At 37.5% G+C, this 25,303-nt stretch overlaps 1 long non-coding RNA gene and 2 pseudogenes across 3 annotated transcripts in view; 1 reads left to right on the top strand and 2 right to left on the bottom strand.

The window, feature by feature from the left end:
- The window catches only part of LOC147800057 (uncharacterized), an 83,547-nt gene extending 59,166 nt beyond the window's left edge, over positions 1-24,381 (top strand). For 2 of the 3 annotated variants that reach the window (XR_015424232.1, XR_015424231.1), the window contains exons 2-5: positions 2,273-2,388; positions 13,451-13,558; positions 13,945-14,041; positions 21,377-24,381. This is a non-coding gene — a long non-coding RNA (uncharacterized LOC147800057). Of the gene's footprint in view, positions 1-2,272; positions 2,389-13,239; positions 13,559-13,944; positions 14,042-21,376 lie in introns of those variants that run through there. The other variant, XR_015424230.1, reaches the window with a different exon arrangement.
- Positions 2,594-3,926, bottom strand: LOC147800059 (uncharacterized; annotated as a pseudogene).
- On the bottom strand, positions 4,086-5,538 carry LOC147800058 (uncharacterized; annotated as a pseudogene).
- Positions 24,382-25,303: the final 922 nt, after the last annotated feature.

Genomic DNA, 25,303 nt, shown 5'->3' with positions numbered 1-25,303 from the left:
AGGGACGGGTACACTCAAGAATTTCTTTGACTGTAAAATATTGAAAGAGTTCTTGTTGTCAAACAATTTGAACAAACCTGCACACAAAAACAAATCCTCTATGTCTCAGGACTCTTTGTAGGTCAGGCATTCATAAATTCGCAGTTTGATGGTGGTCTCATCAGCATATGGGTTTTTCTATAAATAAGGGATCCAAAGTGGAACACAGATGTCAAAATTTCAAAAACAAATTTATTTCATTCCAGCACACTTAGTAGTGTTGCCTAACATCTAAAATTCGATAAAACACAAAAATCATGCACCCATGGAAGTTACTTCTCCAGTTACGGGGCAAATATGACAGAAGCATCAACTTTCACACGTAACTGGGACACTAAACAACTTTCCCAGTAATCTATCAATATCCCAAAATTTCACATGATACAATTCAAACCAGTGCACCTAGGTATCAAGGAAATAAACCTGGTAATATGGAAAAATTAAAATTAATGACACAAGTTACAGTCTGGGAGAGATTTGTAGGAAGTCAATGAAACTGACTTCTCAAGTCGCACAAAGATTTGGGTTGCATACTTTCAAAATTGTTTCCTTTTTGCAGTCAGTCTTGAACAAAGGTAAAAGCAAGAAAAAATAAACATATCAAAGTTAATGGACACAATTAATAGTTACTAACAATCATTAATTGCAAAGAAGCATAGCATCATGCCAATGAATGTAAGGTTTCACATGTAACACAGACACAGTGTCCCAGTTACACTCCACTTGTTCAGAATTTGGTACTTTGTAATCACTAGTTTACACTGCTTATGTTAATAGGCATTGCCGGTATCATTCCCTGCAGAACAATTTCATTAATAGCAGACATTAGATTTTATCCATTGGTTGGTTCTGGTTAGGATTATTGCCCAGAGGTGAAACACTCACAGAGTCAAATTGTCATCCTAATCTGCCATCATACCATGGGAAAAGTCAAAATTGTAAACACAGCACATGTAGGTGAACTGTTCCACTAGTGGCATTCCTCTCAGGTGTCATGACTGCAAAGCTGTCTGCATTACAAACTTCCTGGAGAAAAGTTCCTTTATTGCTTATTTTACAACAGATCTATTTATGTGCCACAACAACACTGAAGTACCGGTACATTGCACTTGGAATGAATAAGCATCTCTTTGAAACGACATCTACATAAGAAACATAGATGCAATAAATCCATTGATTCTGAAACGGCTTTTTTGACGGAAGGCTTGAAGGAAATACTCTTTTGATTTAAAAAGCATGTACTTGAAAAGAATAATGCATGTAAAATGTACATTATAACTCTTGGCACAACCCTTTAAGCTGGAAATAGTAATAAGCTGAACTGCCGGATGGATCCAGAAGAGTTTTAGTCAATACATGTGCACCGTTTGGGCAGTCTTGTTGCAAACATCGGCATGTTATGAAAATGAAGTAATTTGAAAGTCGAAATCTTACTTTAACAAATGTTTGCAAATTTCATGTCTCAATTCATGTCTGATAAGCTACAATGGCTTTAGTACTGATACAAGGCTGCCACTTCCATGTCATTTGCAGCTCTCCAGTCACCTTATTCCCCAGCATATCAATGTTGATGCAGGATGCAGAAGTAAATGTTAAGAAAGTTATTCTGAAGGCCTTGCACAATAAAATATGACTAATACTAGGATGAGGCACTTGGAGTGTTGATTGTACACAGTACAAGATAAAATTCAACAATGTCATAATGTACTCATATTTATAAGCTACTTACTATATACTACCTTATATTACTAATACTAGGATGAGGCACTTGCAGTGTTTTATTGTACACAGTACAAGATAAAATTCAACAATGTACTCATGTATGTAAGCTACTTTACTATATACTACACTTATATTACTAATACTAGGATGAGGGCACTTGGAGTGTTGATTGTACATAGTACAAGATAACATTCAACAATGTCATAATGTACTCATTTCTAAGCTACTTTACTGTATACTACACTCAGTGCATAGAACTGCAGTTGAACACAAACAAGAAGAGCACTATTGATGTGTGTTCATACATGTAACAAGAAGAACTGTAAGCCTCCAATGTTTTTTCTTTGTTCTCCATCAAGATATTCAAGGGGCCTGAACTCTAACAAGGTAATTCATGAAGTTCAAAGGACAATGTTAAACCAGGGATCCCATTTAAACACAGATTAATATTTTGAATCTTTAGGTAAGGTTTTTAACACAGTTTTGTTATTTTTCCCCATATCCTCTGCAGAAAACACAGACTGTAATGTGCGACCTTTGATTTCGAGGCCTGGAGGTTGAAGCACACAAAGAATATCACTGCTTGGAGGAGTGAATATTTGATCACCCTTGGCTCCATCTGGCCAGGTAAATGAACATTCATTCACTTGCTCCATAAACTTCAGCTGAACACAGTCAACATTCTTCTTTAAAACTTGTAAAATAAATAAATAAGTCTTATAATTAATTGCGTTGAAATCCCAGCCTGCAAAACACACAAAGCTAGTAAAACACTTTCCAACATCACTTTCTGGCTGAAGGTAATTTAACAATTCTGTTGTTAAAGGTTTTATCAGATAAGCACTGAAAACATTGTAATTGTACTTGCTGAAGCAATGTAGATGGCTTGAGGTATTCCTTTCTGCTTTTTGTGAGACAACACAACAACCACATAGTCTCCTTCCTTGGTATTGCTCTGTAACGACAAACCGTTCATTATGCCAACATTAGGAAAAGTTGCTTGTTTTGCCCATTTTCATTCTTTCCCAAAGCTGGGTTGGATATGTTAATGTTTCCCATGTACATGTAAATAAATGTTTTCAATTAAATATGTGGTGTTGTTTACACAACTTAAAACGCCCTTTTTTTTCTTTTATCCTTATATCCTTATACCTTTTTTCTTTATCTTTATGACTTCATACTGTCCTACTTCAAATCCTTCAGTGCGTTCAACACTTTTATTTTGCTAAATTTGAAATTTAAAAAAAAAAATTACAAATAAAGAGTTTACCTCTTTTTTTTTTCCAAGGTGAACCTTATTCCAGTTGTTGACATAAGTTTTATTTGCACATATTCCATGACCATGCAGGCTTGAGGCACAGAAGCAAGACAGGTTTCTTGTGGCAACCACTCCTTTCTCTACTGGTTTAATGCAGTGCAAAGACATAGTTACCTGAACTCTTTTACCATATGCTTCTCACGGGGACGTTCTATAGTTTCAATTGGTACATAGAACATTGTCTGTTGATGATGACAGCACTCCCTCTGGTTGAAGGTTGGTTGCTTGTCAAGGTTTTCTTCACAAAACCCAAAGAGCTCCTGGGCATTACTGATAATAGTTTTGTCTGCTTTGACTGCTGTAGTGGCACTACTTTTTACAACTGCACTCTCACCATCGCTGGCACCTTTGCCATGTCAAGACCCAGAATAGCTGTGTTCAATGGGTAGACCGAAATCCTTGAGAGCGTAGCTTATGTCAGAGATGGGGCCTTTTGATTTGTACCGTTGACCACAGCCATCAACAACTTGCTGAGATTTGGAATTCTCAATTTCAGGTGATTGATAGCCTCTTTGTTGACTGCATTCACAGCATGATAGTCATGTGTTAAGTCATTGGTGACAAACTCAAGTGACTCTGTTACAAGCTCTGTACAAGTAGATACTTCACATCTGTAGTAGGCAACTGTTGGATGGACTGTGGCTGAGTTCTGTGTCCAGTATGCTGACTGTACCTCATCCTGATAGCCACATTTGTAGTTCTCAGCAAAATCCATAATACACAGTGCTGTGTTCTCTGGAAGGTTTTTCAGGTTCGACCGCTGCTTGTCCTGCCATTCTTTATGGAAGAGATGTCTTGGAAAGAATCTTGCCTCTTCTTTTAGCTCTGAGACCAGCATCTTGATTGTCCAGTGCACATTTTAGAGTATACACTTCTTGACTATTGATTTTTTTTTCTTTTCCAACTAACAGCTGTATTTGTCACTTCTTCACTGTGCACTGCTGCAGCTACATGTAGATACATGTACTTATCGAGTTGGTTGACACCACATTCATTACAACTTCTGTTAATACCCTTTGGCTTGTTGTAGTACCCATCTTGTGCACATTGTCTTGCGAGCGAGGTCATAGTGGTCCTTGATCACACTGTCTGAATTAGCTGCTCTCAGGTGGACATTTACCACTTTCAATTTCACATTCTCGCAATACTCACAGAGACAGCCTCTGTATTTTGCCTCTTTCATTTTTCTGACATGACGTGGACGATGCTTATAGAAGTTGGCTGCACTGACACTTATACCAGGATGTTTCTTTCTAAATTCAGAGTACAGTGTGGCAATTGGCCTGTCTAAGATGCTTGCTGCCAACCCTGTCTTCTTACTAACCAGCTTCTTATGTGGTGTTTTTGCTGCATTGCTGTCATAGAAATTTTGAATCATTCTGATGGTGGACTGAGGTAGTTTAGGACGTCCTGCAATACATTTCTGAGCATTCTGTAGCAGCTTTCTACTAACTTGGAACTTGCTGGCTGCTTTGCGTCGTAGTCTGTACTTTTTTAAAGCCGACATAGTAGAAGCTAAGGCCTTCCTCTTTATTGATGTACGCTTCTCAGCTAGTCCGGAACACACCACTTAGAATACTGCTTGGTGAAATTTGTCATCCAACTGTAACCCGGCTTCCTTCAATGCCATTTGTTTGTGAGGACTAGCTTTAGATATGAGATCTACAGCTGTGTTGGCCTAATTTTCTGGTTTCTTTGGCATTACTTTCTTCATTCTCAGATAGCTTTGTTTCTGAGCAGATCTTGATCTGTTATCTTCTTGACGATGAACCCCCCCTTTTTGTCATCTTTCCTTTGCCAGCATCTTATTCTCAGCGAAAATGGGAGTGGCATGTTGATACTTGACATCTTTCCACAAATCACCTACCAAGCAAGGAAAACATGACAAGACTAACTCACAGTATACTGTAATACTGGAATAATTACTCACAGTAATTCACTGGAGAATATATGTGACCTCCCATATCATAATGAGGAACGTTCCCCAAAACTTTGTTTTGACTAATCGGCGCCTGAAGTTGGATATACGTGAAAAATCATGCAAAAATCACTTTTCAAGTTTTTAAAAAGATTTTTAGACAGGTTAGGTGTCACAAATTTCCTCTAGCTATGCCTTTTGTACAAGAAAATCAAGCAAAGGTGATAAAAAGGAGGAGCCTATTTATAGCGGTGATATCATTGACTGGATGACCTCTAGCCTGTTCCAGGCCTCAAAAGGAGATAAGCGACTCTCCTCTGTTGTGTCTCATTCACGAGCTATGCCTACGTAAGCCAAAAAAGCTACATGATTGGATCTCCACACAACTATAGTTCCCGGTTCTTGGAAACGCGATGAACTTAAAACTGTATAGGCAAAATCGAGCAGTTTGATTGGTCACCTGTTATTCAAATGTTTGGCGGGGTCAGCATTGCTTACTTGGATACGTGTCAAGTGCTTTGTTTGACCAATCAGCATGCATTACGCGCATGAAAAAGATACTTTTGCTGTAGCCTGACAAGATGTACGCAAGTGAAAACGATGCTGTGTGTTTATGTACACGGTGCGCTACACAATCATTGGCATGTTGTACATGGATGTACATGTATTACTATCACCAAGTTGAATACTTGCGATTTTTGACTGCCCAAAAGGGACAACCCTGCCTGACTTTTATGCCAATTTCAGCTGGAATTATGTATCTTATCTAATCACTGTATTGCACCCTTGTCATCCGCTCAAGACAATGCTTGTCGGCTTGTGAGACATCAGCGTCAGCATGCTCATGTACATTGAAAAGATTGAAAGTACTGAAGGCAAGATCCAATACGTTGGCTACACAACAGCTTTCTGAAGTGCCAGACTTTTAGGTTAGCAAAGAATATGACTCTTACTTGTCAATGTAGAAAGGTTGATAATCAACTGAATAAGCTTACATTAACTTCTTATTCCTCTATGTTAAGAGGTACTACAAATTTTCATATGAAAAAGGAACGTTCCAAAATCTAGAAAATAAGTTGGGAGGCAGTGTCAACATCAGCCTGTTCGATGTCAACAGAAATTCATGATAATGAAAATCCACTGCCATTTCTATTTCCCCCAAAAATAACAAGATAATATCCAGGAAACAATGTTTGTAGACAGTCTTTCAGTTTACTTTGTTATGTCCTGGCAATAGCTGCCCAATAAATACATGTATAATGTTGCTGTGGTCCTGTCCATGTACATGGAGAACGATTATGGAGCTCACTCAAAATGCTCAAGTAGCTAAGGTTGGCAGCACTGGCACGTGCTCTTTTTTAATGCCGTTTTTCTCAAAAAGTAGTTTTGATCACAGCAATGTTTCCCATTGTCTTTTTTGCGTCGTATATTTGGTGCAGAGTTGCCTGCGAGTTGCCATTCAGTGATCAAATGTGGTATCACTGGAAAGCCCATTCCTCTCTCCTTATTCTCATCTGCATATCTCAAAAAGTCATCAATGGGATCGTTCCTCAACATTGCCCATGGCAGGTCACATATTTATAAAGAAAGAAAAAATACCTGCCACTTCATGTGCAGCAAAAAAGAAAAAACCAAATTATACTTTTTGTGGTTTCAGGGTTAATACATGTACTTTGAAGTTAGCACTCAGTAATTTATAACAATTAAAATGGCAAGAAACATGGTAAAACGTGAAGTGCAATCACTTAATGGGGAGGTCCTTTGAAACTACATGTTACCCACAGCTTATCAAATTTTTAAATAATTATGAAGAAAGTTTGTGCTGTTTGAGGAAAGACAAAGGCCAAAAACTCCTTGGTTCATACATTTAAAAAAACTTGCCAATCAATGAGCCAGTTTAGGTTTGAAATAAATGTTCTGTAAAAACACTGCAGCATGTAGCAGGGTACACAAAACTTAGGTCCCATTTTGAAATTGGTAGGTTTCAGAGGCCAGAATTGCTGAAAATTTCCGCTCACACCTAAACTTTGTTTCAGAGACTGCGATGTTATAATATGTTGCTTGAATAAACAAATCAACATACACATAAACGAAAGTAATTGCTCAACCCTGTCAGTAAATGAAACTTTCCGTTCAGTCGGGATTTCATGTCACCGTGACGCATTGTTGCATGTAGAACTTCGATGGAGAGGATCAAAATACAGCGATTTCAACACTTTAAAAAAAATCAACATTCTCAACCAATGTTAATACTGATAAACTCTCATGAAGTGGTGGTCCTTTGAGGTTATTTTTGGGATTAATGAAGCCACCAGATTTAAAGACAACTTCGACTGATCACACATCACGGCAACATGAGCTGGATTAGCGTCACTGTTATGGGTGTGTGTGGTTGATAGCATCGGATGGATTTACGATCCCAAGAATAAAAATTCCTGAAGTCTTTCATTTCTTTGCACCGTTTTGCTGCATAACAATCAAAAGGAAGCACAAATTGCAAGGTAAAAACTGACTTTATTGAGAAATAACGTTGCTCAACTGCTTGCAGTTCATGGAAGTTCATTACACTGTAATCGGGACATGAGAAATAAATGGGAGTCACATGTACATTCACAGCAGTTAAATCTGGAATGCTCGGTGACTGATGTACCGAAGGTTGTCAGGTTTTAAAAACAGAAGTGGTTGAAAGCTTTATTTCATTTATACACAGCAAGAAAACTAGATTACAGAATTTCCTTTGAGATAAGTTATAGAAATGATTCGTACCTCGTAACATAAATAACACTGTAACAACACATTCCCTAAGTGCAGTCCTCCTTGCCTGGGTCTGAGACACAAACATGGCAGCTCACTTAACTTCACAGATTTTTTTGTTTTATTGAAACCTCCAGACAATTTAAACTTTGATCAAGGTAGATCAAAACACTAATGTTCAAACTGACCAAACCAGACCATTTCACTATTCAGGATAGATGCAGTCTGACAAAAAGATAGGATGACTTGAAATATCTTCAAAGTCAGACTTGGACAAGAGTTTGAACTGAAGATTGTGAAAATGACATCAGAATTGGTGCTTCCCTTAGCTTGAAAAAAAAAGCTCCCTTGTCAGCCCAACATGTGTCCTTAACTATCAAGACATTCTGTATGGGACTTGTTGCTTGTTCTGAAAAATCTAGCTTAACTTTTTGACTGGAGTCACCTTTGCCAACTTCTAGGAGAATGCCATTAAACCAGTAATGAAGCAGGCTGAGGTGAATGGCCAACTTTAAGTCTGTGTCTAGCAAGGTCTTAGTCTTTTTGACATTATGAGGCTGGGATGAAGTAGACGGACTGTGAAATAAGGCCTATTTTTGGCCCTTGCTAATGAACACAAATCTTTAATTCTGCTGACCCTAGCTGTTTGGAATTTTGTACCAAGAAAGAAAATTGGGAAAAGCAAGGAATTTTCTACCCACTTTTTCCTTGATTGACCGACCACAGATTTGTATACACGCATGAAATAGATAAGAAGCTTAATATAAATAATCTAGCAGATATCAGATTGTAACTTTGAATGAGATATTTCCTTTGTTTTAACGAGTAGAACTGGCACAGATACAGCGTATGCACATGATGAACAGCCCCTCCCCCACTTAAGGCCAACAGACATGGTGCAATAACACATACATGCATTACCAATGACATTAACATGACATGCTTCATTTGGGTTATTCCATGAAGCTTGGGCACAAAATGTGACATAGAAGCCAATATTTCAAGTTGGGTTAAGAAGCCGTTCAATGGCAATTTCTGTTGGCCATCTCATGCAGTTAATCAAACAAACTTTCATTTTGCAACATTTCATTCTCAAAAACCGATCAAAAACCGAAAAAAACAGGCACGTCACTGCAGCACGGTGATGGAAGTCACTGATGTAACGGGGGACATCATTTCAAAAGTGTAAAATATTGTAAAATTGGTGTGTTTATCTTTTTAAGGCTTTTTATTTGTTGTTTCAACTCCTAATTATCTTCACATTAAAGACCCCCAAAATGTATTCCACTGCTGACTCACACTCTGGAGTTTGCAAAAGTTCAGGTAAATCCAAGTCACATTCAGTTCAATTTAACAGGTTTTTACCATAATTAGTGAACCCAAATAATCAAGTAATGGTAGCATTCAAAATGAACTGGGTACAAAGCAGTTTCAACAAAACAGGTAATGAGATTAGTAAGAAACGGCAATTATATCACATTTCTATTCTCAAAATAACATCACTGATGTAACATTTGTATGTGAAGACGTCGCGTCTTGATAAATCAGATGAGTACAATAAAACTTTGTCTGCCTATGAGTGGGAATGTAGCTCCATATTGTACAACCTACTTAAACCTAACCTATAGCCCGTTTTAAACAGTATACACATTAAATTTTAGTGAAATTAATATTTAAGGCCAGCAAAAGTCACTGACGTAACAATATTCATAGGGGACGTCCTTTTTTTAACTTGCCGTAAACAGTGACTAAACTATTTAATTTCATATTTATTTCTACATCATGTTCTTTTGTTTTGTTGTTTAGGAGTATGTTTATTGAAAGAGAATCAAGAAACTGATTCAGGCTAATACATGTCACTAATGGTACAAGATATATCAGGGGACGCCACATTTCAAGTGTCACAAGCAGCAAAGGTAAGTTAAGTCTGAAAATGTTGTTTTCAAGTTCATTTTCTTCTCATCCCATGACAGATTGAAGGTTCTTTTTTGTTCTAATTCCAATTTACAAGTTGAGAGAATCCATTAAATGTTATCACCCTGCATTTTGTGTGCTCATGCAGCCATTCCAAATCTTGCTCTGCACGTATAATTTCACTGTCTTATTATACTAGATGGACATCTTTTTATTATTTTATTACATCACTCATAAACTCATTTTGAAGCACAACTATTCTAGATGAGACCTGGGGTGGATTCACTTTGGGTTTTGACTTGATGGGTTACAGGTCTTGTGTTGTCAATGTTAGTATGAAAACATTAAATATTTGAATGGTTGTATTGTTAATTGTATGCCAGTTCTTGTTGACTATTGACATTTATCATTTCTCTAACATTGTTTCAAAAGTAACACTGTTCCTACTAAACAGTACATGATATTTCAATTGACAATGTACACTGTACATGTATTATTTTCCAGTTGAGGTAAAGACTTCTGGCCCCCAGCTGAAGAATGTCTTGTACATTCCTGCATACTTAGTTATTCTTCATGCAGGAGATCCACCAGAAGTTGCCTCCTAACACATTAACCAAGGATCGAAACAGCTTTGGCATTTAAATTACCAGTGTTCTTGTTTCAATCCAAAAAGACTTTATGACTGAATAAGAAGTTACATCATATCCTTCCGCTGGAAAATAGATTTCAACACTAAAAATTCCAATATTCAAATGCTAAAGCTGTCCTGGGGTTTCCTCAGTTTTTCTCCTCACTACTTCAGTGGTGTGATTTCTACACATAATTAAAAGCTTCATTTGCTTCAATCATGTTAAATTTAGACAATAGTCTTGCCCCAACAGGAACTGGTCGTGGGGAATCCAACTTTGTTACAATATCGCATCTTGGATGTACATACACTGTCATCACCGTCTGGCCATGTGTATAGTGGGTCATCCTTCTTTGCTTTCTTCATGTATGTAAGGCTGTAGGAGCCATCTTCTAGCACTGATGTCACCTTTAATGCAAGGATAAATAAAAAACATGTTAGAATCTGCCATTACTGTTGTCACCTTGCTTTGGCTAATAAAGCGAGGTTGAGTATACCAGAAAGTACCCATTAATTTTATTCAGCATGGTGTATAAAAAGTTAACTAATATAAAGAAATAATTACCCGTGCCACTTGCAAACTCATGAGACTTTTTTCTTCCGTCACTTGGTACCCTCACTGCTACAAAATCATCAACATGTGGAACATTGGTATCACCTGTAATGAAAACAATAACAATGATGCATCATCAGCTGTAGAAATGTCTTTTGTAAAAAAAAGTACAATACGTTACATAATCTATCTGGACAAATACGTCTGTTCACTGGGGTATTTAATGAGAGTAAATTTGAAAACCAATTCAACTTCTGTATTTCACTCACTTCTCTTTCAAATTGTTTGAGTGTCATTTCTTCTATGCACTGCAAAGGGGCACATACATGTACAAATGGTATTCCAGAGATGCAGGTACAAGTCACACTCCTCTCAGTTTTCTTGGTTCAAAGTAAAATTTAATAATACCGATCAAGTTACATGTAAGCAAACATCAAAAATTGATGCGTTCAGTTTGGAACTGAGAAATTATTTGTTGGCAAACAGTTATTGGAATGACATGGTTTTGGTAAAGCAGTTTGCATGGATTTTCCTCCATGGTTTTATATGTACGGTACACGGTGCATTTTTTTCCAAAAAAATGTTCACGAGTAGTCTGCATTTATTACCTGAACCATGGAGCTATAAAAAGCACCAAGCCTGTGATACAGTGTATTTGATTTCTAATGGCCTCAGTATCCACAATTTCACACAAGCAAACAGTTTCACAGAAACTTTTTTGGGGGGAGGGAACTTGCATCCTCCATTTAAAAAAAGACAAGAAACTACATGTAGTTTTTTTGGCATGGCCTTACAAAACAGGAAGTACAAAAGTAACTTTCAACTGTGTCAGTCATTACCCATATACACAGAATTTCATTCAATAACAAAATTCATGAGGAATAGGCCAACCGGTATATTAGGATCCAATCATTATAAATAAATGTACATAAGCCTACATAAGCCATTGCATTACACGATAGAGGCAAGGCACATCACCACAGGTTGATTTGTACATGATTAGGCCCATCAGTTTGTACTGTAGAAAATTACTGTAGAATTATACACAAGCATGTGTACCGACATAACAAAGGGGACATGAACATGTGTTGCATCAGTGACCATGGTGCATAATGGTGACTGTTATCTCAACAACAAAAAGAAAAAAAAGAATGAATATTTCAAGTAAAGAGCATTTTAATATACATGTGCTTGTTTTCAATCACAAACCAAGTAAAAAAAAAAGACCTAGTGTCATTTACATAAACCGAGTCCTGACGACACATTCTTAAAAAGTATCGTTACGTCAGTGTGTCCCTCACCAATATTTCTTACATTTCAAAAATCTTATAATTTTTTCATCGCTCATATTGTTAAAATATATTTTGAAATACGAAAATAAAATGAAACGAGCTCATTCACCCCAAAACACGGCCATGTCATTTGTAAAAGGCCCGAGCGAATACCGACGAACAGTAATATCCCAGGGACTGCGTGGAACACAAAAATGCGTTAGGCCATCGTGCATTTGCAGACAAAGGGGACAAACACTCAAGTCCAAAAGAAAACGTATACCAAGAAATACCTCAATATAAACCGTCTTTCATCATTCATGTTTTGAATGGCATTTTGTGCTTGTTATTATTTCTCATTTGCCTCAAAAATCTGAATGTAAACAACGATGTAATGTAATTTTGAAGGGGACGGCATGTACAATTGACAAGAATTAGCATGGGTCGTCGGCTGTTTGGCTACATGTTACACATTGTGGCAATTTTCCCAACATTTTTGTGAGTATTCTGGTTCATTAAACACATTAAAAAAAATGTAACAACTTACCTCCTTCTGTTTTATTACTGGAACCTGTTTTAAGAATCCCGTATAATAATTCAGTTCCAACGTAACGCGATATTTCCCGAAGACGTCACTTTTGGAAGTTGTGTAGATTTGTGAATGAAATTCCCAAACTCGTGGGTAAACTTTATGGGATTCCTGAACTTATTTGCAAGGGTATATGACATCTACCACTTTCCCAAAGGGGTGGATAGATGCAAAAAATTGATGGAAATGCTCACAACGTAATTTTTTGCAGAAAGGACGTCGTGTGCGACATTTCTGACAAGGAAGTTTAGGGCATACTCTGATCTATCTTCTCATCAATAAGGGGGCAGAATTCTGACAGCAAAGTTTTGTGCATACTTTGGTCTGCCCTCTCAGTAAGGGGGCAGATTTCAGCCTTTTGGTTTATGGAGTTAAATAACAATCAAATGTGATAAATTATCAGACTCTTATATTCCTGTGGCCAAGACCCCATCTTCTCAGGGAAACCCTGATTGGTCCATGAAAGACCCCTGCTTTGTGATTGGTCTTGGGTCTCAGGCAGAGGGCTTTTTCTTTTGTGAGGGCATTGCTGGGTGTGGAAATCAGAACAATAGGCTGGAATGCATAGTCAGTGGCACTGTGCTGTGCAGTGTAAAGCATGCAGTACACAGGCCATGTACAGCATGAATGACTTGTCTTTTTGGTACATGTACACAGTAATGCCAACATGGCAGCCCTGTTTTTGCAGTGCATTTTAGAAGTGAAGCTCTTCCTCAGTCTCCCTTGAATTTGATATCTTTCCAGAGAGATGTTATTGTCACTTTCTTCAACATTCAGATTTTGACAATCTTCCTGACAGACAGGGTGCTTTAGTGAAGGTTGACACAGAGCTTCTATCAAAGTCCCCTTAAGGTTAGTGTTCTTCCTTCAAACTCTATGCTAGAATCTACAGAATGGGGAGAGTGGGGAGCTCTTCAGATTTTGTGAGAACTCTGAATGAGGCTCAACATCACCATTAATTCTGAGGTAGAATCTAGAGGGCTTTTGATATAAGGTGCCTCAACACCTCATTTTATAATTTCAGCTTGTAAGAGTGGCTGTCAGTCATGACAAAGGCATGGTTTACAAAGATGAAAAAATGGGAGCCTTAAATTGTAAAAGTTTTTGTTAGAGAAGACTTGTAAAAAAATCATGGTTTCCCACAGATTTGGCAATGGACCAGCAAGGAAGCAAAAAAAATAGAAAGACGTTTTCAAAGGTTTGTTCGTCCTTAGATACTGATTGTATTCTCTTCACAGGTGGTGATACATGCTTCAACGCTGCTGCCATACAAAGCAACATCAGACAACCTGAGACCTGCTGCATTCCCATATAGTCTGAATAGGGCATCATTGGGTGAGTTCGTTCCACTAGTGTAACCTCATTCCATCAAAACTGAACAGAGCATGCCGACATCTATGGACATTTTGTCCAAAACTTCCATGTACTGTCATGTGGAAAAATAATTGGCAGCAAGTGGATAACTCATTTCAGATGAATACAGCATGGAAATCAAATCTAACATCTTATCAATTTGAAAAACCTGAACCATAGCAGATACTTCAAGAATTGCATTTTGACTGAAATTGTCAAAAGATTGTTCTTATCGATAAAGAAGGGTTTTACTTGGATCAAGGCATCAAAATGATGGGCCCCCTGACTTCTGCAGCATTTATGCAATGCTTGTTACATTTAGTTGGAGGCCAAAACTAATAGAGTAGTCTTTCAAAGTCATCAGTTCAGCATGCTCAGTTTTGATTGAGCTGGGTACACTCATCTTTACAGATTTCAAATTGTTTATAAGACCTCTGTACACTGTAGGAGGAGCGTGGATATTGGCAATAAACAGGATACCAAAGGTAACTAAGGAATAGAAAAATAGAGCAGGCTTTTAATTTCATGGCCATGTTGACTGAGAATTAAATAGAAACTGAATAGGAATTTGTAATGTTACAGAAGGGATTTGTTATGGCTCTTGACTCTGAAATGGCACTGTCACATCAAATGATCCAAAATGACGGTATTGTAATAAAACCACTGATGGGCAAAAACATGTAGAACAGTTGCCTTTTGAGGATTGAAAAATCAATAGAAATTGCAGCAGGTAACATCTTGTCTAAACTGGAAATTGGTTTCCTTACAGCACTTGGAGGTACAAATTGTGTACAATATGTTGTACATGTACAGTACAATCAGGTAGAATGAGATCCAGTTGGGGCTGTTACTCTCGAAATGACAAAAATCTTTTGATAACTTTGGCTCTACCAGTACCACCACACACTGTTTTCAAACTATCGAGCACTATGCTTAATGCTTTAGCAAGACTGAATAAAACAAACCATAAAAAGTGCCTGTCAATAATGCCAGAGGCATAATACTTCTCACAATGAAAAGAGTTCAGATTGTGTGAAGTAATATTAGGAATCCTTGTAGCAATGAGAAAATTGCAGTGCTTTCCTGGTGTTTGGCAGCTAGGGATAGTCACTTTCTTCACTTCCTTCTCTTCCTAAAATACCTGAATCAAAATCTGCTTTTCTCTTTCAAATCTTTGTATTGTAATTTCATTATGGCCTCTTGTTTTATAATTCATGGTAGAGAACTATAAAAAGTGGCTGCTTTTGAATCGCTGACTTTCTAGAAAGTGAAACTTGTTGTACATTTATGTGTTCACATCAGAGTTGTCAAGCAATTTTTATTTCAAACCCAAAAAGCTGGATCAAGTAGATGGCAAATTTAATTTGGGGAATGAGTCCTTAGTCATGTTGAAGGCTAATTTACTGAACAGTCCTCAGTTGTCATTGCATGAAAGATACTTTCATTGTCATCTTTGAATATGCTGAAAATGTTGCTCAAAAACTGAGTTGTTAGAACGTGAGTGACGAAATCATACATGTATAATACATGTAGTGGCTATGCCAATGCGTGATATAAAGCCTGTTTCTCTGTTATGGTCTGAGAAGTGAGAAGCCTGCTTCTCTGTTATAGTCTGAAAAGTGAAGCACAAAAATTGGCTGAAGAATTAACATCTCGAGTTACGTGTATGTTACTTTTCCCAGCTGTGCTTCATTGTGTTTACATTGTCATATTTCCTTGCTAATTTTCTATTCAAACCGTGCATGATTTCACGTGATGAACACTGACCATACTTACATGTAATTAATCCTGAGATTTCACTTATTGCCATGTGACTATTGCAGATTTCTATTCATATCATTATAAGGAAAGTGTTTTCAAACGAAAATTATAGCAAACATTTCAAGGTATCTTTTCCCCCTTTTTTCTGGAGGTCTTTTTCTTGCGTGTAGAGTATCTCACTGAGTAAATGTTTCTTTGTTCAGTCATTCTTTTGAAAATATGTAACATTTTTCCACAAAACTTGGACAGTTTAGAGTGTCTATTTCACAAAATCCTAGAAGGGCTTTGGAGAATGAAAAATCGCTATTTTAACTGTTCAATTCATCGAAAATGAATAATAATAATAATGTTATAATGATAGTGTTATGGTTTATTAGACACGGACATATACATGGACATGTATGTGACTTCAAACAACATACATGTATACTGCCTATTTTCAACAACTTTTCAATGTCATTATGAATGTGCATGAATTTTACTGTCCAGGTTTCATTGAAAAATGTCACGTGCTGTGTACATGTATCAACATTGGAATGGATAGATCATGTGGAGAATTCATTTCAAATAGCTGGAGACTGGAGGACATTAACATTTGGATAAATATTTAAACACAAATGCTGACTGGGAAGATTCCATTGCCATTTCTTTTTTTGGGGGGGAGGGATTGAGGAAGTTATTGCCAAATCGGACTCCTGCTATTTGAAGTGAATTCTTGAGCGTGATGAGATTGATGGCTATAATCAATAATTATTTTGACACCACACATGCTCTGTGATGGAATAGGAGTTAACTGGTGTATTTCAAGGTGTACCACATTCAGGTACACATTTTGGAATTGGCAGTGTATTTTCACTGCCAAAAATGGCAGTGAAAATACTCCTTTTGTACACACCCATTGTCCTCAATGTTCTAGAATCTTTTGTATAAAAACAAACTCATGACCAAAAACTGATTCAGAATATTTCGCCAACAATCTCTGGCTTAGTTTTCTTCATGCTTTACCGATAGTACTTGTTTTAAACATTTAACCCCAATAGTCCTTAAGCCTCCAATACTGAATTGGAGGATTCAGGACTGTTATGGTTAATGTTTTCAGCAAGGTGCTATACATGTAATATTTATTATTTTATTTGAATGAGCAAAATAAACCCTCCAATTTTGTGGCGACCTATTTCAGCATTTTACTTAGTCAGAAAAGTATTTAGTTTTCTGACAAAGAGTTTAATCAAAACTGTTTGCTTAGATTGCTGGAAAAACACTTTCTGCAATGGTACACATGATGTGCTTTTTAAAATCATGACCCTGCATGGAATGAATTTTGTTAGAATGACTTCGCTCACTCATGAATACTCTTCTTCATCTTCATCAACAATTTAGAGTCAAGTGTTGCTGAAAGGTGCATGTGATTCAACACACAAAAATTGTCCAAGCTGTTCTGTACAAGTGATGGTGCTGTTGCCTTAATGTAAATCAAAGAAGACACTTCATTTTGCAGGCCTTCATGTTCAAATTTGGCACCCTTAATTTTCTCTTACCAAAACATTTCTGAGAAAAGGTTGTTCACTGGCTCCTTTGCCATTCACTGATACAACAATTGCCAAAGAAACAAGTTTACGATGCAAAATTCCAGCAATTTAAGGTTCAGTACATGGAATGATATCACAGTTTCGGTAATGAATATGGAAATTTACATCAGCATGCAACCAAAGAGGCCCTAAAGTACGGATTAAAAATAGCAAAACAAAAAAAATGAAAATTAAATGAAACTTGGGTGCATTTTCAGGGGTTGAAGTAAGAAATTGTTACATAGCCATTTACATTTCATTTACTACATTTTTCATTGTTTTATTATGCATGCGTATTTGACGTGTTTTCAAACACTTGCGTAAGATTTTCATGGTTACAAAATGGTTGATTGTAGTTTTCCACTTTTTTTTTTACGTTTCTTACTGTAGTTGGAAGAGAAGTCAAGATGCTCACACCTTCCTCTACAGCAAATTGGTTATAATCCCTCATAGTAATGACATTTTATCAATTTCTCTATACGTAACGCCTGTAAGCCTAGCAAAGGAAACCATATTTCAAAGTCTGATTCTGTCAGGTAGTGTGATTATGGCAAGTGGTGATGGCCCACTACTGTGAAGCTGAGAGCAGTTTCCACACAGACTTCGGTAATGGAGAGAGCAGCTCCCTTACACAATTGTGACTGTAACAAGTTCAAAAATATTAAAGCCAGATTTGGACAAACTGGGCAGAGAATTGTTTTCACATGTACCTGGGTTGCTTCTCCAGCTCCAAATGGCTAGGCCCAGGTCCTTATGAGATTACGGGAGAGGAGCTAACCACAGATGTACCCAATTCCATGCCACTGCCGAGGTGTTCAAGTACATCAGTGATGAGGAGTTAGTCTGGAGGACTTAAGTTCTTGTGACGAGGGTCATAGAATGAAGCCTGAATGCTGACTCTCACCATCGCCAACTTCAGTGTTACTTTTTGCATATTGAGGACTTGGCCATCTGTGTCTCTCTTCAGTCAGGAGTAGGGGCCTTGATGGTTCATCAGTGACTTGTCGCCACCCAGCAGCACATGGAAAATTATGATAGTTCAAGCCAGTGATGCCTCTCCATCTATAAAGAGCTGCACATTTCACATACATGTATCTCCAGCGAGTAGCAATGTAACTGCCACATTTTCTCATTATGCCACCTTCATCAGCAGCTAATGTTTGACAGTTCATCACCATGATGTCTCTCCACCAATTAGCAGATGCAGACCTAGGATAATTCCTCAGTGTCTCTCCAAGTAGCAGATGGAGACCTAGGACAATTCCTCAATGCCTCTCCACCAAGTAGCATGTGGGGTCCTAGGAAAACACTGTCACTGCACCAAGTGGCAGATGGAGACTTGTAACAGTTGATCACGTCTCTTCATTCAGCACCAAACAGCAACATGCAACGGTTGTAAGCAAGGTTTGCCTTGACACAGTGGAAAAGGACAATTCATCACAATGTCTCTCCACCCAGTAGCTGAGAAATGAGACTCTGAGCCTCTCCATCCAGTGGAAAGTGGAAACTTGTAACAGTTCATCAGTATGATGACACATTGCTTGATGGGGAAATGGAGAATTGCAGAACCTCATCACAAAGGAGATGGCTGTGGTAACTAAACAACATGACATGGTTTCCTTTTCAAAGGCTTGCAGGAAAAGATTTTTTGCCCAAAAGAAACTCAGCCGTGTAAGAAGTGACAAATATTGAAAGCTCTACACACTTACATAGAATGTACTGGATCTCTGGAATGGCCTCACATCAGGGTGTCAGTTGGGAACCAGACCTGACTGGCAGATACAGTGTACATGTATGTGTGTCTCACTACATTTAGTATATTTGGTGGCTGCATTTCATTGGTTTTTATATAATGTATGATTTGGTACTTTAAATTCAAGCAAAACAGAACATTGTTAATGAACAATCAGTGTAAAATAGACGGGGATTGAAATATTGATGAAATACAGTTGTTTCCTTGTGACTGGTACTTTGTGGCATATTCTTGCAACATCAGATGGAACTTGGCATATAAAAACTGCAAAATGCATAGCACTTTTTCTCTGATTCTGACATAAATTCATCTTTGATAATTCCTAAAAATGCTGTGGAATATCTTGTTACAGTGAAAGGAACATTGTTTTGAAGACAATTCATTTACAGTTTGTTGTCTCATCAGTTCCATCTTGCATAATTTTCAAAGAAGATGCACTTTTTTGTTTTTATTTTTTGAGGGGGATTGCCCTCGTAGAGAACAAATAAACAAAGAACTTTTAGCCTGTCTGTCGGTGCAGACAGCATTGAAAACACTAGAAAAATGGAAAAAATCAGGTTTTGATCAACTTAAGCACAAACGTTAACAATTTGTTTGTGACATGTAATTTCTAATTGTAGGTTTGACTGAACAAAGTAACACGACATACTTGTTCAACATACAGTATCATTTGACAAAGAAATCTATGGACACATGGCAGTAGGAGAAAGTCTCTCATACTCTAAACTTGCTGAAATAATGGAACTTCTTCATGCAAGTTCTTATTGAATTGTTCTTGCCAGCTTGGACTTTAATGCATACCAGAGAAACAAGTTAAATATAGCAACTACAGCAACTCATTTCCAGATCAGTGCTTCAAGTTTGAGTTACTCATTTACATGTATATCACTCGCCGTCTTACATGTATGATTTGCTGGAAGGAATCTTAGGAGCAGACAAATTGCAAAGGACCAGTGGGGAATAATAATTTCACACACTGCAAGTTGTAGTTTGCTGACAGTGAACCAACCCTTTGTGAGCACATTAACTGTACATGCACACTTATTGCTCATTGAATAATTACCACCTCATTGGTGGAAAAGGAAGAGTCTGATTGGATGTTACAAGTCACATGGTGCCCACACAGAGAAAATGCATTTCACTAGAAATTTTTCTTGTATATTCCACTCCATGAACATCTGAATGAACTTGCGATATATGGCTTCAAAAGGATAACATTTCCTTGTAAAATGAATCAGCCATTTCTCTACACCATTGGCTAAAGGGGCCCTAGAGTCCCCCCCTTTAACTAGACCCCCAATTGGTTAAAACATTTATTGTTCTTAATGACGTGCCCCCTAGCTGGTACTTGGGCCTTCTTGATTGCCCAAAGCTGGTGATGGGGCTGAATTTCTCCTTTATCCTCAGAGCTCCTACTGCAATCTTCACTTTTCTCATCTGTGGATCTATCCACATGCAGTATATCTGCCTCAGGCATAAAGCGTATCCTCATATCTGCTCATTTCCTAATCTTTACTCTGTCAAACACTGCAGAACATTTTCGGTTAACTTCCCACTGGTAAATATTGCCCTGCTGTAAAAGTTTGAGTGGAAATCCATTACCCCAACTGGATCAAACTACTCCTGTGTGGACTGAAACAGTTTTATGCTCATTCTTAAAGTTTCCTTTTATCAACATCTTTAAGGAAGGATATCGTACATTATACATTGTATCAAAGCGATAAATCGGGAATATCAGCATCTTTAAGGAAGGATGTCGTACATTATACATTGTATCAAAGCGATAAATCGGGAAGGCAGGGTACAGGATAACTAGTATACGGCTGCAAAAACACGGTGAAACCTTCATATTAAATAATGCAAAAAACATATGGCAGAAGTCATGTAAAAACCAGCGAGGAAAAATGTATCTCCGATATTGATGAATTTGGTCGTGCTTGCAGAAATGGCCAACCTTTCAAGGGTGTACGTGTCCGTAATGAATGCTTAGAGATAATTGTCATGCAATGCTTGAACAGTTGTTTCCTCTTCATTGCTTGAAAGGATACTGTCTGTCAGTTATTAGGAGGGAGGTTACATCCACATTGGGCTCCTTCCCCATACCAGAATGCTAGATCTGCCTAGCCAATCAAGTCATTTCTCAACTCAACTCTCCTGACAAAATCCTGTACCCTGCCAAGAAGCAAATGTAATGTACTCTTCCTGATATGTTTCCGTTCTTTTTCCCCCCTCAAGCTAACTTGTCACAATGACAACTGACAGCACCTCGGCAATCTTCTGACAGCGTAGGCTTCTGATGACAACCCCATCACTGATGTCTCAAGTTGATGTTGACCCTTTGGAACTCTCATCTTTAAGACTGGCTGCAAACATCTAAGAAAACTGCAAATCCATGGCATTGAAATGACACCATGCATGCATTAATGTTTGACAAATGCATCTGTTGAGAGTAACTGATGGTAGAAAAATGGTTGTCTGGTAGAAAGTCTCCATTTATTACTTGTCACCAGTCAACAGGTTCTCCTGTTTCATGATACATCGAGAATTGAAATGGCCAAAGATTTGTGAATATATCAATACTACTAGTACATTACAGTTCAGTAAAGACTAAAGCAAATGATGATGCCATGGATTTGCCGTACTTTTTGATGCAACAAAATGAAACCAGGCACATGTTACTTCATGATTGAAATAAAGTAAAAATGATTGAATTGTTGAGTTGAAGAGTGCACATGGATAAACTCAGGAGCATCCACTCTTGGTTGATTTTTACCCAAGAGATTGTGGTTTCTTTTACCTTTTGGACCCAAGGAAATACACTGTATTTGAATGACTGAGTTTAGAAAAGACACATTGAAAGAAAGGACATGTGCCTGGTTCATTAGTTTTTAAGTTACTTTAATTAAATTTATACTTTGTATAAACAGTATTCAGTTTTTTTGATCTACACTAGCACATCACGTACATGTAAACATACATGTACATTTGATTTCGAACTTTCGTAAATTTAGTGATGACATTGACAAATTGTGTTTACATGTAATTTGACATTATTTGGTTCTACAACTGGACTTTATCGCGTTTGCTAAAAATGGTTTATGGCCAAACAAAGAGAGGTATTAACCTACTACATTCTCACTTTGGCAAGATAACAGTCTAAGAATGTGATAACAAGTTTAGAAGTTCAAAGCTTTCCTTCATCTAAAAAAAGACTATTACCAGTCAACTCACACCTTGCCAAAAATGGTACTTTACTGCTGGTTGAAGTAATTTGTAAGTTATTTAAACAAAAAGGAATACGAAGTTGAATAGATGACCAGTTGAGCAAAGTATTACTGCAGTTGTGTGATGTGCTAGTGTAGATCTGTATCAAGTGTGACAATAAAAAGACGTTTGTTGTTTGGTGTTTTGTGTGGGTGATGTTGCCTGCTGTCCATTTCACATTTTTGCTTCAAAAACAGTTTGTTTTTTGAAAGGGTAGGATTTCTTTTCCCGTAGCATTTGAACAATGTTCCTTGCAATTGATGGTACCGTATTTCAGAACTTCGATGCCTTTTGTTAACCGTCTTTATCATAAATAGTCTTTATTTAATCGAATTCAAGTTTTTGTGCATTATTTGTTGGAATGGACAGCAGGCCTGTGTTAGATATTGGTTTTTAGACACACTATCCCTAGAAATAAGTTACATATTTATCAAAGATCGTAAAGTGCTACAAAGGGGAGCAAAGACTTACTTTATTACAAACATTTTGGAGCCATTCCCGAACACAAATTGGCGTATTTGTACAAAGTACTTGTGGTGTGGGCAAAACTGGAATTTCTATAGATGAGTAGGAAAAAGACAATTTCTGTAGCGCCCTCATAAGCCAGTCTGAAAGCAGGTTCTAAGCACTCGGTTCAGTTGTGTAGATTTCAAACAGCCTGACAGTGAAATAAAAAAAGTTGAAGAAACAATTGCATTGTTTTTTTTTATTTGGACTTGAACTTGACCTTCACTTTGAACTTGACATTGAACTTAAACTTGAACTTGAGCGACCAAAAAAAAAGCACCCTGGCGCATACAAGTCCCCCCTGGTGTGGGCCACGTGTCCCCGCCCACAGACACCAACAGGTCCAGTGAGTTGCCCACTGCATAAACTCGCAATCAGTTGTTCTTGATGTGTACAAACTCTCTTGATCTTAAATGCCTAAGTTGACTGCAACATAAATAAGAATCCCATAAACTCCAACAATTGGTTCACTTTTCCACGCAGCAGATGGCAATGTATTTCCACAACTCCAACGATAGCAAAGAAAGGAAAGTTCTCACGACCTAACTCGTAATTGCTTCCATTTGATATTTCAGTTGTTCACAGTGAAATCATGGTCAAGATCCTTTAAATGAAAAGTTCACCAATTTGTCAAATTTTGTTTGTTTTTCTGAGACAAATTTTACGTCTTCTGTTCCAAGTCAGTTTTCTTAGTCCTTTATTGTGTGTAGCCATCACTAGTTAACTCTAAAAACTGCCGTTTGTTTACGTTACAGACCCACAGTCAGTTTTACTGGTTTTTTTCCTGTACACTTTCTCACCCTCTGTTTGAGGTCAAACTATCCCCTGAGGGCTTCCAATTCCTGTTCCAATGTAATAGAGTGCAATTTGATTTGTGAGTTCAAAAAAGTTTTCCGACATCAGATTTGTTGGAAAAAGGAATAAAGCTCTTGGCAAAGTAAAAAACTGCACCTTTCGTTTGGGTTTTCAAGGACCAAATGTATCATAACTTGATATCGTAAGTTGATAAATATTGCATCAATTTGTTGTTTTAATTGGCACCATTTCAACTAAAAAAGGTCACCACAATACTTTCCTCAGCACTATTTAATTTCTATCCATTTCTTTATCAATAAAATTTCAGCCCTGCATTTGAGAAAGTCCAGTTTTGAAGCAACTTCCAAGAAAGAGTTTTAGAAGGACTTAAGTGTTTTTCAACTTATTACCTTTGCTCGCTCTGTGTTCCAAGGATAAACACTTTTGAAGCAACTTTTCAGAAATGTTTTGAAATGTAACCACCTGAGCTCATTTAGGGTTTTAGTTGACTAAAACTCAACTACGACGAAACATTCATTGTGTTAAGTTCTCAGCAATGTGTTCCACCAACTATTTCATTCAAGTGGCTTTGGAAATACATTGTAATTAACAAACCACAAGCACATATCCAAGCAAGTGGATACTTTTATGAATAAAACATGTTTCAGTAAAAAAAAAAGAAATACAGTCATTGTGACCTTATTTTGCTTGTTACGTGCGAGTAAAACAACTATTGGCAAGCTTCTGCTCATGGATTCTATTTCAACTAACAAGTTCCTGACTTCCGTTGCTTTTCTGGAAATAGTCAATGTCCAACTTTCAATAACTCCTGTGTGCTGCTTGTTTTAAGTGCAGCCAACTTTTTCAGATATCCACATAGGTTCTTGAAGACTAAAAGAGCTGAATTAAGGACAGTAATGAAAGTGCAGACACTTCCATTTAAATTGTATTCCTTTTTTTAAGCAGTACATTTTGCCTGCTATGCCCTGGTGTGTCGTACCTTCTGAGCAACCATGCCGCTCAGTGACTTGGTGGACAATGTGGTAGCAATCTGCCTGTTGGTATCCATAGAAACTGTGGCGTCCAATGACACGGGGTTAGCCTGTCCCGTACTCCATGCTAAATTTAATTGAAGTTTTCATTAATTCATGCACTTTACGATTACATCCTCATGTGTTTCTCTCATACACCCTTACAATCTCATGGCAGTTTGGTGTACACTGGTCTACATCATCACAGATATTGCACATGCTCACATGCTAGCTTGAACAGGGCCCAGGAAAAACCGTACTTTAAACAAATGTATATAACTTCACTGACTCAGTGCCTGAACGAATTTAGCTTTTCAAAAGCATATGATTTGACCAAGAGCGTGATACATCATAACACTTTACCAAAAAATGGATTGTTGATTGCATGTTGTGGCAAACTTGCTAACTGTAGATTTCCTGATGTCAAGAATGATTCAGACTACTGTGCACCTCAAAACGGGTTACCGCAAAGAAAGACATGTGTTCCAACGTAACATGTCAGAACCAGTCAACATCCCCGCACTAAGTGATACTCCCACAAAATAAGGATGCAACAGTTTGACTG

The sequence above is a fragment of the Acanthaster planci genome, linkage group LG02 (assembly GCF_054643075.1).
Source record: "Acanthaster planci isolate LZ-2023a linkage group LG02, COTS_SCS, whole genome shotgun sequence".
Taxonomy (NCBI): Eukaryota; Metazoa; Echinodermata; class Asteroidea; order Valvatida; family Acanthasteridae; genus Acanthaster; species Acanthaster planci.
This window is presented reverse-complemented; position numbering and strand designations above follow the sequence as displayed.